General features: G+C 39.8%; 1 pseudogene; it reads left to right on the top strand.

Moving 5' to 3' along the window:
* Positions 1 to 9,297: 9,297 nt before the first annotated feature.
* Positions 9,298 to 10,354, top strand: LOC129400068 (60S ribosomal protein L29-like; annotated as a pseudogene).
* Positions 10,355 to 18,637: the final 8,283 nt, after the last annotated feature.

Raw genomic sequence — 18,637 nt, forward strand, 5'->3', positions numbered from 1 at the left:
TAATACAAGTCTTCAATGTTTGACAATAAAGATTGCATGCAAATAGAATATTGATGTATTCTAGTTTCCTGATAATCGATATTTACCTGCATACTTGAAAAACCATACAAATTTCCTAAATATAAATATCTGAATATTTTCTTCCATTACTCTGGTATCATCCACCACTCGCTGTCTAATGGTGCTTTAAATTGGTGTATGTCTGAGCGCCACCTTATTTAAAAATAATAATAACTGCACATACAATTCCAAGTAGATCTTCATTTTCCTCATTGCTTCTGTCGGTGGTTTGCTACTTGGGGGCCGGAGAGGTGGCATAGAGGCTAAGGCGCTTGCTTGTACATAGTCAACCATCAATCCTGGGGACTGCACAGGGTTTCCAGAACACCTGCAGAGTGATCCCTGAGCACTGAACTAGGATGAGTCCTGATAGCAGTTGGGTGTGGCCCTCAAACCAAAAATAAGTAGCTAAATCTCTTTTCATCTCCATTTCCCTTTGTGCCTACAGATCTGCTTTCTCCTTGATGTATTGAGATGTACTTCATGGACTGGTGGTTAGAGACCAGTGCATTTCTTTAAACACTTTTCATCCTGTTTTGCACATTCCTTCTTTGAAACACTTCCTTTTATTTCTTTGCATAACTTGTTAATTTGGGAACCACATTCTGGTGGTTTGAGGGTTACTCCCAGCTGTGGAGTGGGGGGGGGGGTTTGCTTCCAGGGGTGCTATGGAGACTATTTAGAACCAGGGATCAAACTCAGGTTCTGTGGTATGACTCAAATATGGCCCGGAAAACATGAAACTCTTGAGAAGTTGAATTAACTGCTTTTGGCATCAATAGCGTCTAGAGGCGAATATGGGATTGAGTAATTCGCTCACCAATGTGGTGGCCCAGAGTTTCTGCTTGGGTGTAGCAGCAGATGACTAATTTACCAGATGATCTGAAGATGCTATCTCATCAGGAAATGCATTCCCAAAATGAGAATCCATGTCTAATTAAGGCACTCTAGACCAATACTTTCTATTTCCTTAGAAGTTCAAGTTTACTTAGATGAGACTCCGCTGAGATATGCCTCGGAGAAATAAATGGACTAATCTTCCTCAACTTATTTACTGTCCATCTGCTCATCAATACAACCTTTAACTTTCAAATTCCTAGATGGAATAAGATTATAGTTTCATCCTTCTTCCCTGATTTAGTGAGTGATGAAGACTTCCCCTCCACTATGGGCAATGTTGGAATGTTTCCTCTCCTTGATATCTGGTATAAACATTTGCTTTTCACTTTCTGCTTTTAATGGTGTTCATTCATCCTAACATACACATTCTTTTTTTCTCTCTCAGTCCTTTTCTGATAATAATTCATCGGGAAGTGGCAACCGCATTCAAATTGTAAACTACCATTCTAAACGTTACAAATAGGAGTAAGAATTAGAAATTTTCCTATGGGAGTTGAAAACCCTTTTAACCTCCTTCCTGTCAACCCTTATAACCTCCTTCCTGTTACCCTCACTAGATGGCAGAAATTGTGATCCTAAATCACTAGCGATCAGGCTTGGGATTTTTTAAAAATCAGTTTCTAATTATATTTGGGCAGGAACTCATCCTAAATAATATCTTTATGTTGTTTGTAGGGACATCCTGGCAATATAACTGTTTTTACTAAATTAGATATTCTGAGCTGAGCTCCTCTAAGCAGCTAAAGAAACAGCAGGAGGCCTAGCAAACTGTACCATCACTCACATCCTGGCTTCTGGCTTCATCTAAATCTCAAATGATTATAAATACTCAAAAATACATCTGAGAAAATTCTGGTGCTTTGAGAATAATCCCAGGTTTGAATATGTCAACAATATTTAATAGATTGTGCACAATCCTCTAACTAACGACATGTGTTAACAATCTCCTTTCTATCTTTAACTCCACACATAATTTCTATTCCAGTTAAGGGCACATTGACTCTTGAAGAAAAATAAGCTGTCTTGGCTCAACCCAATTTCACACCCTCACATTTTAAACTTTTCATCAAAAGTTATGAATTCTCAAGGACTTAACCAGTCAATCATACTGGAAAGAAAACTGTATTTCACCTTAGAAAAATTTTATATTCATTATTAAGATTATTTTTTGTGTGGATGGAGCAATAATAGTACAGGGAGTGAGGACCTTGCGTTACATGACCAACTCTAGTTCAAATCCCCAAGGACTTCCAGGAATCCCTCCTGAGCCCCTGAACATTGTCAAAGTGACCTCAAAACCAGAAAAAAGAAATTATATTTTGTTACTATGAGGTTTTTGATGGGCTGGAGTGATAACAGGTAAGCATTTGCCTTGCACGCAGCTGACCCGGGTTCAATTCCTCCATTTCTCTTGGAGAGCCCAGCAAGCTACCGAGAGTATCTCCCCCACACGGCAGAGCCTGGCAAGCTATTCATGGAGTATTGGATATGCCAAAAACAGTAACAAGTCTCACAATGGAGACGTTACTGGCCCCCTCTGGAGCAAATTCGTTGAACAATGGGATGACGGTGCTACAGAGCTTTTTGATGATTCTAATCAGTTTGGCTATCCAATTGAGGCATACAATCCAGTGAAGCAGTTAATAGCCATTCTCCTGAATATCAAATCCCAAAAGAATCAAGAAGTAAATTTTCGTTTGCTTCATTTCTGCATCCATACCTATAAGGTAGAATCAGATTAGGTAAATATTATTTTTCTTCAACCAGAAACTTGCAGAGCTAATGCCTGCGACTTTAAAAAAATTTGAAAAGTTTACAGTGTTTTAAAACCGTGCACAGTGATGATCTGTTTAGTATTGCTCTTACCTGGAGAAAGAGAATCCAGATTAGGGTATGAAAGATACTTATCTCCCCTGACATTTAAACTGGAGTTTCCATCTTCACAGCTGGAAAGGACACAAGAGAACAGCCAACAATGGCCTCTACCTATTCTTGTCCCTGCCCCCATGGCCCTTCTGAGACCCTTTAGTTTAGCTTCTTCATCTTCCTAGAATACCCTGCATCTCTTCACAACTCGTTCTTTCAACTTCATCTATCTTTACTCAAAGCATACCCTCTCATGGAGGGTAAGCTTTCAGTATACTGCAACCCCATCATGGAAACTAACATCACAACCTGCACACCCCGCACCATCCCAGTCTTCCTTACTCTGAATTCCTGATTTATTCCAGGAGTAAATAGCTCACTCACTATGCTATTCATCCATGCAGCTATTCCTTCTCTATTCAGGACTTCCCCACTACCTTCAAATAACAAATCTTGCTTTTTTTCTTACACTCGAGCTAGTCCTCTGAAAGGTTTTCTTTGTCTGGCTCTTTATACTTCCATAACTTTCTTGTCTAACTGTTCAACCTATGTCCAGCAACATTAAACTGTCTTCATTAGATTTCTTTATATGTTGCATCCTTTACATTATTTTTCACTTCTATTAGTGCTAGGAAATTCTTAGTCACCAAACAGTCACCAAACACTCACCAAACACTCAAGTACAAGGCACATAGCTATGCACATATGACCATGGAAACATTTAGAACCTAGATAGATCTGTGATATAACTTGTGTAGCTCACCCTGTGATTATTTTCTTTTATTTAAGTTTTTTTTATTGAATCACTGTGACATGGACTGTTCATGATTTGGTTTCAGTCATACAGTGTTCCAACACCCATCCCCCCACCAGTGTACATTTCCCAGCTCCAGTTTCCCTAGGTTCCCTCCCATCACTTCCCACCACCACCACCAGCCTACTTCTATGGCAGACACTTCTTTTTCTCTCTATCTCCCTCACTGTCTCTGTCTCTATGTCTCTGTCTCTCCCTCTCTCTTACTCTCTCTTTGTCTCTATCTGTCTCTGGCTCTCTGTCTGTCTGTCTCTGTCTCTGTCTCCCCCCCCCTCTCTCTCTTGTTAGACATTATTCACCCCGTGGTGGTTCTTAAACTAGCTCTGTCTCTCTCCTATACCTGATATTTTTTCCTCCAATACTCGGTCACTTAGTCTAATAGTCTAATAATTGGTCATGGTTATGTTTCCACTTTAAATCCAAACGTGGAAACAAGATTTGTCCTAAATCTTCTCATCAACTTTTTTTCTCCCCTTTTTTTTTAATTGGATCACCATGAGATACAGTTATAAAGCTGTGATGTTTGAACTTCGGTCAGACAATGATCAAATACCCATCCCTTCACCAGTGCACATTTTCCACCACTAAAATCCCCAGTATTCATCCCCCATCCAACCCTTCTCCTAGCTGTGCAGCAGATAATTTCCACAATGTCCACAATGCTCTCTCTCTACTTTGATTACATTCAATATTTCTACACCAGTCCCACCATTATTAGAATTTTCCTGCCACCACTCAAACCTGGATCAGCTACTCCACGTAGTCCACAAGCTTTTGTCCTTATGCTTTAATCTAATTTTTTTTTTGGTTTTTAGGTCACACCCGGCAATACACAGGGGTTACTCCTGGCTCTTCACTCAGGAATTACCCCTGGCGGTGCTCAGGGGACCATACGGGATGCTGGGATTAGAACGCGGGTCGGCCGCGTTCTACCCGCGTTCTACCCTACCCGGGTAGGCAAACGCCCTACCCGCTGTGCTATCGCTCCAGCCCCTAATCTAATTTTTTCATATTTAAAAATTCTTGTCTCTTAATAAAAATTATATAGGTACTATTTTTTTTTCACTTACTTGATCATCTTTATTTTTTTCTGTGCTTCTGAAGGATATTAGGATGATTAGAAGAGAAAGCACTTTATAACTCTTGGAACACGGTAAGTGGGCCAATAAAACCTTTTTCAGTTTTTATTTTTATTTTTATTTTTTTAAATTTAAAATTTTATTTTTCAAAAAAAGGTGTATTTTTCTTTTATTTATTTATTTATTTATTTATTTTTTATTTTATTTTATTTTTTAAATAATTTATTTATTTTTAATTAGAGAATCACCGTGAGGGTACAGTTACAGATTTATACACTTTTGTGCTTATACTTCCCTCATACAAAGTTCGGGAACCCATCCCTTCACCAGTGCCCATTCTCCACCACTCGTAAACCCAGCGTCCCTCCCACCCTCCCCAATCCCATCTCCCCCCCAACCCACCCTGCCACTGTGGCAGGGCATTCCCTTCTGTTCTCTCTCTCTAATTAGCTGTTGTGGTTTGCAATAAAGGTGTTGAGTGGCCGCTGTGCTCAGTCTCTAGCCCTCATTCAGCCCGCAACTCCCTTCCCCCACATGGCCTTCGACTACAATGTAGTTGGTGATCGCTTCTCTGAGTTGCCCTTTCCCCGGAACGTGAGGCCAGCCTCGAAGCCATGGGGTCAACCTCCTGGTACTTATTTCTACAGTTCTTGGGTATTAGTCTCCCACTCTGATATTCTATATACCATAGATGAGTGCAGTCTTTCTATGTCTGTCTCTCTCTTTCTGACTCATTTCACTCAGCATGAAACTTTTCATGTCCATCCACTTAACTACAAAATTCTTGACTTCCTTTTTTCTAACAGCTGCATAGTATTCCATTGTATTGTATAGATGTACCAAAGTTTCCTCAACCAGTCATCCGTTTTGGGGCATTCGGGTTTTTTCCAGATTCTGGCTATTGTAAACAGTGCTGCGATGAACATACATGTGCAGATGTTGTTTCGATTGTACTTTTTTGCCTCTCTGGGATATATTCCCAGCAGTGGTATTGCTGGGTCAAATGGGAATTCAATATCTAATTTTTTGAGAATCGTCCAAATTGTTTTCCAGAAGGGCTGAACCAGTCGGCATTCCCACCAGCAGTGAAGAAGGGTCCCTTTCTCCCCACATCCTCTCCAACAGCGGTTGCTTTTGTTCTTTTGGATGTGTGCTAATCTCTGTGGTGTGAGGTGGTATCTCATGGTTGTTTTGATCTGCATCTCTCTGATGATTAGTGATGCAGAGCACTTTTTCATGTGCCTTTTGGCCATTCGTATTTCTTCCTTGGTAAAGTTTCTGTTCATTTCTTTTCGCCCCATTTTTTGATGGGATTGGATGTGTTCTTCTTGTAGAGTTCAACCAGTGCTTTATATACCATTGATATCAACCCCTTATCTGATGGGTATTGTGTAAATATCCTTTCCCATTCTGTGGATAGTCTTTGGATTCTGGTCACTGTATCTCTTGCGGTGCAGAAGCTTTTTAGTTTAATGTAGTCCCATTTGTTGATCTCTGTTTTTACTAGATTGCTTAGTTCCGTGTCACCTTTGAAGATACCTTTATCTTCAATATCGTGGAGGGTTTTGCCGACCTTGTCTTCAATGTACTATAGGTACTATTTTTAAAAATACTTTTACACAATGATATTTTGCAAATATAACACAGGGATTTTTTAAATTTAAATTTGCCATATAAGACTAAATTAAGTAGAAGTGTCAATAGCTACATTGAATCCTACTAACCTCAGCTCAGGTACAGTTAGATAAGATAGCTGTGTATTACAGCTTATGCCATGGAGACAGGCTGAAGTAACTGGCTATTGCATTGTGGATAAAAATTATATACAATTATAATTATATTTCCAGAGCACCTTTTTCAAGGTTTCTATATACTTTATAATCAAGTGGACCTCACTGTTTCTCTCATCTCTACTGATCCATAAATAGGCTTCTTCCTGTCTATGAGCCCTGACCTCTTTCCTCTATTTCCATAGATCATTTACTTTTAAAATGTGACTGGACTTCACTGCTGCAGCTGTTGCTGGTGTTGGGGCAGTAACTTTGCATGCCAAAAGCATGAACAGTAACATATTCAATAACAAATCACTGTCACTGTCTCTGTTATCCCATTGATCATCGATTTGCTCAAGCAGCACAAATAATGTCTCCCTTGTGAGACTTGTTGTTACTGGTTTTTTTGGGGCGTATCGAATACACCACAGAGAGCTTGCCAGGCTCTGCTGTGCAGGCAAGATTCTCATGGTGGATTGCCAGGGAGAGGCGGAGGAATTGAACCCAGGTCAGCCTCATGCAAGGCAAGCGCCCTACTCGCTGTGCTAGCGCTCCAGACCCAATAACAAAATTAATTTGAAAATGTACACAGAATCATTTTTTATAATTTTATTTTCATAAGGTTATTCACATTAATTAATTACCCTAAATATGTCAACACCAATCCCCACCACCATCACACCTTCCCACCACCATTATTTTGAATTTTCCCACCACCATTCAAGCCTGCTGGTCAGGGACAGATGCTAGAAAATTTATTTCCCATTGCTTATTATGAATATCATGAAAGGTCACGTGGCCACCTAAGCAACCATATGCTTCTAGAATTCTAAAATTGTAAATGGCTGGGGATCAGAGACATCTCTGTAGGGAGCTAATCCATTTTGAGATTCATTTGGGAGTCTCTGGATCAAGGCCGTTGATGTGCTGACATGGCACTAGAAGGTAGATCGTGGGTGTGACAGCCAAGACCCCTGCCAGGGAAAACAGGAAGGGACAGCCCAAGCAGAATCATTTTTGTTTAATTTATTCTTTTATTGAGTCACCATGTGGAAAGTTACAAAGCTTTCAGGTTTAAGTCCCAGTCATACTATGCTCAAACACCATCCCTTCACCAGAGCACATATTCCACCACCAACATTCACAGTATACTTCCCCCCACCCCCCCACCTCCCCAGCCCCCCACCCCACCTGTATAACTGATAAATTTCACTTTACTTTCACTTTACTTTTATTACATTCAATATTTCAAGAAAAACTCACTATTATTATTTGGAGTTTCTCCCCCCTAAAGTCGGACCTACTGAAAAGGAAGCATTTGATAATTTGTTTTACATTGCTGAGAATGAAGAGATATGAGGTCAAGCGGCCACACTAGCAGCCGCATGGTTTTGGATTTCTGTATTTTAGTATTTTAGTAACTAAGTCCAGAGAAATATCCTAAGCAGAATCATTTTAACATACAAACAAACAAAACGCTTATGCTCTTGACTTCTCTCCATTCTTATTCTGAGGTCTATAGCGTTTTAATTCTTAACCAGTCCTTGTCCAACTCTTCCTCTTGTTTCCTGCTTGGAACTCTTCTATTCTTCGCTTACTACCCACCTAGCTTCCCACCACCACTTCACCATGATTTTTTTGTTTCATAGTTTTGCTCTTCTCCTCCCACCCATAAATAAAGGTATGAAAAGAAGTTTGATCATTTACTTCCAGTTCTCTGTTTCCTTGTTCTGTGCTTGTTGCCTCTGTGGGATTTTCCTGTCTTGGTTTGTAGTACTCTAAATCTCTCAGATTATTGCAGACTCACTTTCACACTTTTTCAGGTTATGCTTGGCAGCATGTTCTTTTGACTACAGAGATGAGCTTTTGATTTTCCTGGGAAAAGGGTCAATGTGTGCCGTTATTTTATTCAAGCACAAAGTACTCCCTTAGACCTCATCTGATAGCCATTGGTCCCAGACCCCAAGTCACTTCAAAGACACTGCTGCAACTTTATTTGAACAACGCAGTTGGTTATTATTTAGTGAACACAGTAGTTTTAATTGAATGGTAACATAGCCTTTCATTTTAATAACCATTTTACAAAAATCAGTGAACTGCAGAATATTTCTTCATGCAAGTTATAACCGTACATGCATTGAATAGCAAACACTCTAGAAATCAATCTGTGCATACATCATTAACACATAAACTATATTAGCTATAGACAGAAATGATTGCTAAGGAAAAAGAAGAAATTAAGGAATAACAACATGTGATTTCTGAATTACAACAAACCCAGCCCATACATAGCACAGAGATATGCATTTCAACTTTTAAAATGTGCTTTGCTTCATCTACAAATAATTTTTACCTTAAATCAGTCTGATACCACAGAAACTGCTCAAAAAAATATTCTAGCGCCCTGAAAACAGTGTTGCATATCTGGGCCCAGGGTTAGTCCAAAATAGTTTCCAATGTTTCTCTGAAGTTGGAGGAAAGTTTGCCTTTGGATGTGATTGGGATGAATAATTCAACCACTGTGCAGAGACACAGGGATGGAGCAGGATGAACAATATTGGACTGGGATTCAGGTAACATAGTTAGCCACACTGACCACTTGCAGGTCCCACACAGTCGCTGGCCTGTGGGGTTTCTAGACCAGGCCTGAAATGTGTGTTTTTATTTGTTAGTTTTGGGGGGTTCCAGGGATCTCAGGGCTGCATCCACAGAAAGTACACACTTACATTGAGCCTTATTCCTGGCCTCAAGAGACATTCTTCTCTTCTGGTTCCAGCACTCAGGGAGTCGCTGTCATGGTGCAGACATGGCCAAGTCCAAGAACCACACCACACACAACCAGTCTCAAAAATGGCACAGAAATAGCATTAAGAAACCTCGGTCACACGGACATAGAAAGATTGCACTCATCTGTGAAATATAAAGTAACAGAGTAGGAGACTAATATACAAGAATAGTAGAAATAAGTACCAGTAGATTGGCTCCATGGCTTGGAAGCTGGTCTCACATGCTGGGGAAAAAGGCAGCTCAGATAGAGAAGGGAACACCAAGTAAAATGTGGTTGGAGATCCCGCCCGGGAAGGGAGATGCATGCTGAAAGTAGACTAGAGACTGAACACAATGGCCACTCAATACCCCTATTGCAAACCACAACACCCAATTGGAGAGAGAGAAAAAAGGGAATGCCCTGCCACAGAGGCAGGGGGGGCGAGGGGGAGATGGGATTGGCGGGTTCGAGGGATACTAGGTTTATTGGTGGTGGAGAATGGGCACTGGTGGAGGGATGTGTTTGTGAACATTGTAGGAGGGAAAAACAAGCTCGAAAATGTGTGAATCTGTATCTGTACCCTCATGGTGATTCACTAATTAAAGAATAAAATAAATTTAAAAAATAAAAAGAAAACTCAGTCACAGCAATATGAGTCTCTTAAAGGGGTGAACCCCAAATTCCTAAGGAACATGCGTTTTGCCAAGAAGCACAACAAGAAGGGCCTGAAGAAGATGCAGGCCAACAATGCTAAGGCCATGAGCTCCCATGCTGAGGCCATCAAGGCCCCTGTGAAGCCCAAGAGGCCAGGCCCATGATCACAAGGAAGAACAGTCGCAAACTCAGTCGACTTGTGTATATTGCTCACCCCAGGCTTGGGAAAAATGCTTGTTGCCAAGGGTCTCAGGCTTTGCTGGCCAAAAACCAAGGTTGAAACCAAGGATCCAACCAAGGCTAAAACCAAGGTTCTAATGAAGGCTAAAGCCAAGGCTCAAATTAAGGCTAAAGCCAAGCCCCAGAGTAAGACCCAGACGGCTGCAGCTCCAGCACAGCTCAAGCTTCCAAAGGTGTCGAGGCCCCTACCAAGGCTCCCTAAGAGGCTGCCGTCAGTGTGAGCGTGGAAGGACTGGTACAATTTCTGGGCTGTCTCCAGCCTGGGTCCTCCTGTGCTGTTTGTACAAATAACCCTGAGAGCAGGAAAAAAGAGAGAGAGAGAGAGAGAGAGAGAGAGAGAGAGAGAGAGAGAGAGAGATTCTTTATATACCTTATTCTAAGCCTTTACCCCTCTAGCTTGTCACCTGAGTTTTTGGGGAGTGTTTTTCAAGACAAGAAAATATAGGACAGCACACAGACAGTTTCTTTCATTAGCTCTCATTTGAGTCCTGATATATATGGACTGGCAAGAAGGAAGCTTGCAGACACCAGCTGACTGGCTCACTGAACTCAAACTCCTTGGCTGACCTGTGATGGGACATGACTTTCTCAAGTGCTGGGAAATTCATTGTTGGGGGGAGGAGCTTGGACCCATGAGAGATGGGAGAGAGCAAGTGACTAATGAGGTCAACTTCATTATTCCTTCCCACTAGAAAACAGTGACGTGCCAAAAGGATATCAGACAGCCGTTCCCCAAAATATCCCGCATAATGAAGCTATATATCAGTATTTCCCACAATGTTTGGTCACCTAGCATTAACAGCCCTCCTTCCTTTTGGATTTTCTCTCATTTTTGCTTCTACAAGTAATCCACTGCCCTCCCACACACCCAAATGAAGCATTACCAAGAAGTCTTGCCTCAGGTCTCCACTTCCTAGGAAGACCAGGCTGACACAGGTTTCCAGTTGTCTTGAACCCATTCCTCACCCCCCTCTAGTCAATTATTCATTCACAAAATTCTGATTACTTCCCCCTTATTATTTTGTCCTTGAGTAATCTTTTGCACTGACTGCCTTACACCTAGAAAACCAAGAAAATCCCTTAAGGAGTGTATTACTCATTGTTCTTCAGAAAAAAAACCAGAAGGACATAGAGTTCTCCCATCTGAAGGCTGACAGTCAGGCTGACACCCCGAAAGAGATGATGTGTCAGTGGGTGTAGAAAACAGAAAAAACTGCTGGCCCTCTGAGTATAGTCAGACCGCAGGAAACTCCCTCTTACTCACAGGAGTGTGAGTTTTAATGTTCTCTTCAAACTTCCACTTGACGGAATGATCTCCCTCGCCCTCATTTTAAGAGATCAGCTGCTTTAGTCAGTTGGCCAACTCAAATACAAAGCTAAACCCAAAATACCCTCCAAGACACACCCAGACAATTTTTGGCTGTCTGGGTACCCTAGGATCCAGTCAATCTAACTCAAAATATTAACCAAAATTCTTATATTTCTCCCTTAATCGCTAATTCCCAAGCCCAATGTACAGTAGAGTTGAAATCTTCTCAGAAAAACATTTCCATCTTTTCAGTAGACTTAATCACTTCTTATTTTTCAGATCCAAGAAACTTTCCCTGGGATGAAGTTTATTTCATTTCTCCTACAAAATTGCATTACCAATCCCTATACTTTTACTCTGTCTTCCAGATAATCATGGCTATTTATTCTTAGCTCATGAACAAGAGACAATTCTATATCATTGCACACATCAGCTTTTATTCTCAAAGTTTCTTCTCACTATCTATTTAATTTAATATAAACTCCATGAAAATGGATACCTAATTTAGACTATGTCTGACTAGACAGTGCAAAGTATTATTACATGCAGAACAAGTACCAGGTTGAAAGGGTTGGGATCACTAAGACAGAGAGAAATAAAACTTTGGAAAAATGTAACTGTGACACAGCACTGATTTTCTTACACCATGATGGAATAAATCTTGGGGTACTTATGTGGCACGTTAAAGCTTCTGACATCAAAGTGCTCATCTGACAGGATGGATTTCTCATCTGAGAGTAGCAACTCACCATCCTCCTGAGGAAACTCAGGGGGCAGGGGAAACCTCAATGACTCACTTCTATTCATGGTTTCAAGTTGTTTGTTTGACACTCTGGTAGTAATCTGAAGTTTAAACAGGGGCTACAAAGACATTCTTATTTTTTCTAGACCAGCTCTATGACCTGCAATATTACCAATAAGTAACCACCTCATTTGTTCAATGAAGAAAGGAAAATGGAAAAAATTCTTTGAAGGACTAATTCACATCTAATTTTACACAAAACCTTTTACAACCATCTCTTTAAAATAAAATGAACTCTCTAAAATTCCTTCAACATTTCTGTTGGTAAACATTGCTTGAAATTGTAATGGTATAAGCTTGTCTATGCAGCCATATTAAAGAATTCTTTGATGAAAACCCCACATTTAACTTCTTCCTTTTCCCCCCAGAGTAAGCACAGAATTTGTACAAATATTTGTACAAAATAAGTACTCAAAATTTTTTCTTTCTTTTTCTTTCTTCTCTTTCTTCTTTCTCTTTCTCCCTTTCTCTTTTCCTTCTTTATTTTTACACTGTCACTTAACAGTTGTAGAGATTAGGAATAGTGGAGAAAATACTTTATACCTAAACTTTATATCTAAACTTGTTTAAAATAGAAAACTTTATGCCTAAATTTGTATGAATAAAGCTAACAGTTTATTTTTTAGGCTCTATTGAACTACATGTTAGTTTTGTTAAGTTTATTTAAAAAAAAAACCACTGGTTGAATATGAAAAAAATTGCTAAGAAATGTTGATTCTATTCACATCATTTAAAGAAGAGAATTACCAAGAAAGAAATTTAATAAAAAAATCTAAGTAAGCAAGGGTATGATGAATGATTTTCACTCTAAATTTATCATTATTTTAAATGTTTACAACTAGTAAGCATTTCCTTTATGGTCAAAAGACATTTTCAATCTCTCTATTTTTTTTGTTGTTGTTGTTTTGTTTTTTGTTTGGGGATAAACCTAGGGATACTCAGGTTTTATTGCTGCCTTTGTTCTCAGGAATCACTGCTGTTTGGGTTCCAGGAATTATTTAGGGTTCTGAAGATCAAATCTGAGTCAGCTACATGCAAGGTAAGAGTTCTACCAGCTGTACTATGTCTCCCAAAACAATTTTTAAAAAGTGAAAACTAGAAATAGATTTTTACTACATGTGATTTTAGTGATAATAGGACTTTTGAATGGAAACAACTCTGAGGGTCAACTTTAGTATTAGTATTACTAAAGTCAACTTCTTGAGGAAATGAATTGTCTTCCTGAAAAAAGAACTCAGATCCAGAAGGCTAACTGTTCAATTTTATTGTTCATTAGGATATGGTAAAATTCATGCAAACTTTCTTGCATTCTTCACTAACAATTGTCAAATGTATTTGATTTTTACATTTGAAATATAGAAAATGAATTTAGAAATACTATGAGTCCAAGTCACCCTTTTAGAGCAACATATTTGCACTCATCATTCCTCAGCATTATGCTCTTCCAGCTAAGAATTACATTTAATATTGCAGAGCATAAATAAATTTTAACCACAGTATTATCTTATTTTGGGGCTGGAGCGATAGCACAGCGGTTGGGCTTTCGCCTTTCACTCGGTCAACCCTTGTTCGATTCCTCTGCCCCTTTCGGAGAGCCTGGCAAGCTACTGAGAGTATAGAGCCCGCATGGCAGAGCCTGGCAAGCTACCCGTGCATATTGGATATGCCAAAAACAGTAACAATAAGTCTCTCAATGAGAGACATTACTGGTGCCCGCTTGAACAAATCTATGAGCAATAGGATGACAGTGACAGTGATTATCTTGTTTTTACAAAAGATTTTTCAACATTTTTGTAAAGATATTTGTATTACAATATCTAAAACATTAGGATGCTGGAAGCCAATTGATGATTCATGGCCTGTAATAAACAGATGGTACCAATAAAACATCAGTTCCTAGGAGTTGTACACACTGAAATAACACAAGGTCAGAATGAACTCAAATTAAGAGCTACAAAACTTTGCTAGACTCAGTATTTATAGAGGAGTTAAAATCTATTTCATACAATTTGGTTAGGTGATTTGGTTTTAAAATATTTACTTTGAAAAGTAAACTACTGGGATACTTTTTCTGATTCAATCTTCAGGGTATATAAAAATAAATGTCATCTTCAAATATCTGGATGTTTGCCAGTAAAACTCTTTGAAAAAGGCAGCAGGCTGTCTAAACTTACCATGAAAAATTATCTTCCTGATGAAGTAGGGCCTGTCATAGTAAACATCAAACAGAGTTTTTCTTAGATTGGATATTTGTAATTAATCTTGAATTCAATTTTCTGATTTGAGATTGGGTCAAGAAGAACAAAAAAATTCACCAAATATTTTATACGGTCAAAGAATGTCCCATAAGGAATAAAATTTTGTAACTGGCCTTAAAATATATTATTACCAACATCAAATTGTTTGTATAATTCTCCTTTTTCTCTCATGTTCCTAGAGATTTTCTGCTCTGTTAGCTTTATTTAAAAAAAATTGTTTTTAGCTTTTTGGGTCACACCCAGCAATGTATAGGGGTTACTTCTGGCTCTGCACTCAGGAATTACTCCTGGAAGTGCTCGGGGGAACCATATGGGATGATGGGAATTGAACCCAGGTCGGCCGCGTACAAGGCAAATGCCCTACCAGCTGTGCTAGCACTCAAGCCCCTCTATTAGCTTATCTTGCCTCTTATATATCACTCTTTTCTTACTTTAATAATTGAGTTTATCTGCATAGATGAACTGGAGCGATAGCACAGCAGGTAGGGTGTTTGCCTTGCACACAGCCGACCTAGGTTCAGTTCCTCCATCTCTCTCAGAGAGCCCAGCTACTGAGCATATCCTGCCCGCACGGCAGAGCCTGGCAAGCTACTCATGGTGTATTTGATATGCCAAAGACAGTAACAAGTCTCACAAAGGAGACGTTACTGGTGCCCACTCAAGCAAATCGATGAACAGCGAGATGACAGTGCTACAGTGCAGTGCTATCTGCATAGATTGTCAATAATATTGTATTGTGTCAATAATATTGTACTATTCATTGTCAGAAAATTCTATAAAACAAATTTGACCCTGGGAGATGGTAACATGGAAGTAAAGTTGGAGAAGTTATTATTTTAAAGGTTAAAGGGCGTCTGGGTTTACTTTTTGATTTGAGTTAATGCTTTTCATAACATAAGTATTTTCACTTCACATTTTCACCATCAGAATGTTCTTCCTATATATATATATATATAAATATGCATATGTATATACTGCTCCATATGTATATATATGGGCGGAGCAATAGCACAGTGGTAAGGTGTTCGCCTTTCATGCGGCCGACCTGTGTTTGATTCCTCCGCCCCTCTCTGAGAGCCCGGCAAGCTACTGAGAGTATCGCGCCCGCACAGCAGAGCCTGGCAAGCTACCCGTGGCGTATTGGATATGCCAAAAACAGTAACAATAAATTTCATAATGAGAGACGTTTCTGGTGCCCACTCGAACAAATCGATGAGTAATGGGATATATATATGTATACATATATGTATGTATATATACACACAAATATATAGAACCAGTTATCTTACAAAACATATTGCTTATGTTTATATATAATTATTAACCTGCGCCTAGTATCAGTGGTGTCTCCTTTAAATACAGCAGACAATACTTCAAGATAAAATTTTAAGTACATCTACTCTTTGAAATAGTTTAATCATTTAAAGTATTTATAGCAATATCAGACAGGCAACAAATAGGGAACTTGCATTAAAATCAAGGTATTCACAGTCAATTCGGAGGATGGTCAGAAATATCCTCCTTCAGTTAAAGTAAGATCATGCTTTGCAGTTTTCAGGTGGCCACCAAGGTCATTCACTCAAATTCACTAGCTTATGCTTTTTTCAAACAAAATCCCATGCATTTAAATAAGAAGTTTATCTACAAAGCTACTTGCAGGCAGAAATAGGACTAAACTTTGTTCCCACTTGGTCTCAGACCAGACGCATATTAATCATTACAAAATAATCCTGGTCTCTGCTTCTGAGAAACTGAAGCAAGTTTCTTAATTTCGCAGAGCACTAGAAAAAGGATAATGGAACTGCAGATGCCCCAAATAAAGGGTGACCCAGGAGAAACAGCTTGCAGAGTGCTGTCGGCATGGATTTTGCTAAACTCTGGATGTCGCAACAGTCCAGTGAATGCTTTTCAAGTAATTTTAGGCACGTAGAAATTCCCCCCTCACCCAATAGTAAAAATACACAGATAAAAGGGGAGTGTGAGAGATAGAGGGAAAGAGAGAGAGTGAAAGATAGAGACAGAGATAGAGACAGAGACAGAGACACACACAGAGAGAGAGAGAGAGAGAGAGAGAGAGAGAGAGAGAGAGGAGAGACAGACAGACAGACAGACAGAGAGGACTTCCAATCACCCCAAATAGGACATGGATAGTTCAATAAAGAAACTGTAACCCAAACATGAAAGCTTGTAACTATTTCACAGTGATTCAATAATTTAAAAAGAAAAAAGAAAAGAAAGAAAGAAATTGGGGCCAAAGTGGTGGTTAGAGTGTTAGTAGCAAGATTCCAACTTAAAATATTGACATAACTCTATGGCACTCTTCAGAAATTGAATTCTTTGAATTCTTCCACCCATATATGCAAAAGTGTCTGTATTCACGGTGACTGGACTGCATTGCGGTCTCCCCATGCATTCTTCTTCGCCTAAAATACTTTGAAAAGGGAAGTCCCGGTGGGGCAAGGGAAATCGTTCAGAAGACCAGAACACATGCTTTGCCCACAGACAGGTGACTGAGCACAGCTGTAGTCTGTTTATACGCACAATGGGATACTACCGCTGGCGCTTCCTATCCTTTGTAACAATATAGATGGGTAGGGCCTGGATCAATAGCACAGCGGGTAGGGCGTTTGCCTTGCATGAGGCTGACCTGGACTCAACTCCCAGCATCCCATATGGTCCCCTGAGCACCGCCAGGGGTAATTCCTGAGTTCAGAGCCAGGAGTGACCCCTATGCATCTTCGGGTGTGACCCAAAAAGCAAAAAATATATATACATATATATATAGATGGGCTTAAAGGGTACTACAACACACTTTATGAGAAAAACGAGGTTAATCATTTGTACATACAGTTCTCAAATAAAGAACCATTACATCAATGTGGCAATTCTGGAAAACCTTCTGTCTGAGGTTATCAGAGTCCAGTATTTGTTTATTTTGCTCACCAATAACTATCACAAGTAGAAAATTAAAACTTCTTTTTTGTGTCTATTTATTGGAGGGAACTGGAGCAATAGCACAATGCATAGGGCGTTTGCCTTGCACCCGGGTTCGATTCCTCTGTCTCTGTCTTAGAGCCCGGAAAGCTACCAAGAATATCCCACCCACACAGCAGAGCCTGGCAAGCTACTCATGGCATATTCAATACGCCAAAAACAGTAACAACAAGTCTCACAATGGAGACATTACTGGTGCCCACTCGAGCAAATAGATGAACAATGGGATGACATGCTACAGTACAGTGCTATTTATTGGAAGGGGGTGGCATACCTGGAGGTGCTCAGGACTTTATCCTAGCACTGTGCTCAAGTATCATTCTTAGTAGGGTTCAGGGGACTATATGGGGTGTGGGAATCAAACCAGGTCAGCTGCATGCAAGACAAACGCCCTGCCTGCTGTACTATCTTTGGCCCTGCTCTTTGTTCTTCGAACTCATGATGTTTCAAACGTTTCTTTTTGGTTTTTTTTTGTTGTTGTTGTTTTGCATTTTAGTTAGTTAGTCTCTTGGGGGAAGGAGAGTGAGTGATACATCAGAAAGTGCTCCGGGGTTACTCCTGGCTTGGTGCTCAGGGAGTTCATGCAGTGCCAAAGATTTAGGTCTGGTTTCCCTCATGCAAAGCTTGTGCATGAGCCCTCTGAGCGCTCTCGCTAGTCCTGTAAACATTTCTCTCAATTCAGATCTGATTGAAAAACCTACTCTTCCAGGCATCTATCACTGTCCTACTAAAACACTGTCCATACACTCTCCAAATTGCTTCAAATCTGGGTAGGAGATAATCACTCCTTGTTTAAATCTTACTAATATCAACCAAGGCAACTCAGCTGTTAACATCTTCATTACTCCTCTTCCTCTTGGGTTCAGTCTGTTCTGGTTTTTCTTTACATCAACAGCATTTTCATTACTCCTCTTCCTCTTGGGTTCAGTCTGTTCTGGTTCTTCTTTACATCAACAGCATTTCTCCAGTACTGGATGATTTTTTTTGTCTTTAGTGTCTTCTTATCTTTTTGAACCTCTCATGAATTTTCAAAACCTGCACCATAAGCAGGAAAGAAATGGGAAAGGATCCCCAGGATCTCTGGGGAAAATTTGGAGAAAGTAGATGGTAACACCCTTTTCC

Source organism: Sorex araneus, chromosome 1, assembly GCF_027595985.1.
Source record: "Sorex araneus isolate mSorAra2 chromosome 1, mSorAra2.pri, whole genome shotgun sequence".
Classification (NCBI taxonomy): domain Eukaryota; kingdom Metazoa; phylum Chordata; class Mammalia; order Eulipotyphla; family Soricidae; genus Sorex; species Sorex araneus.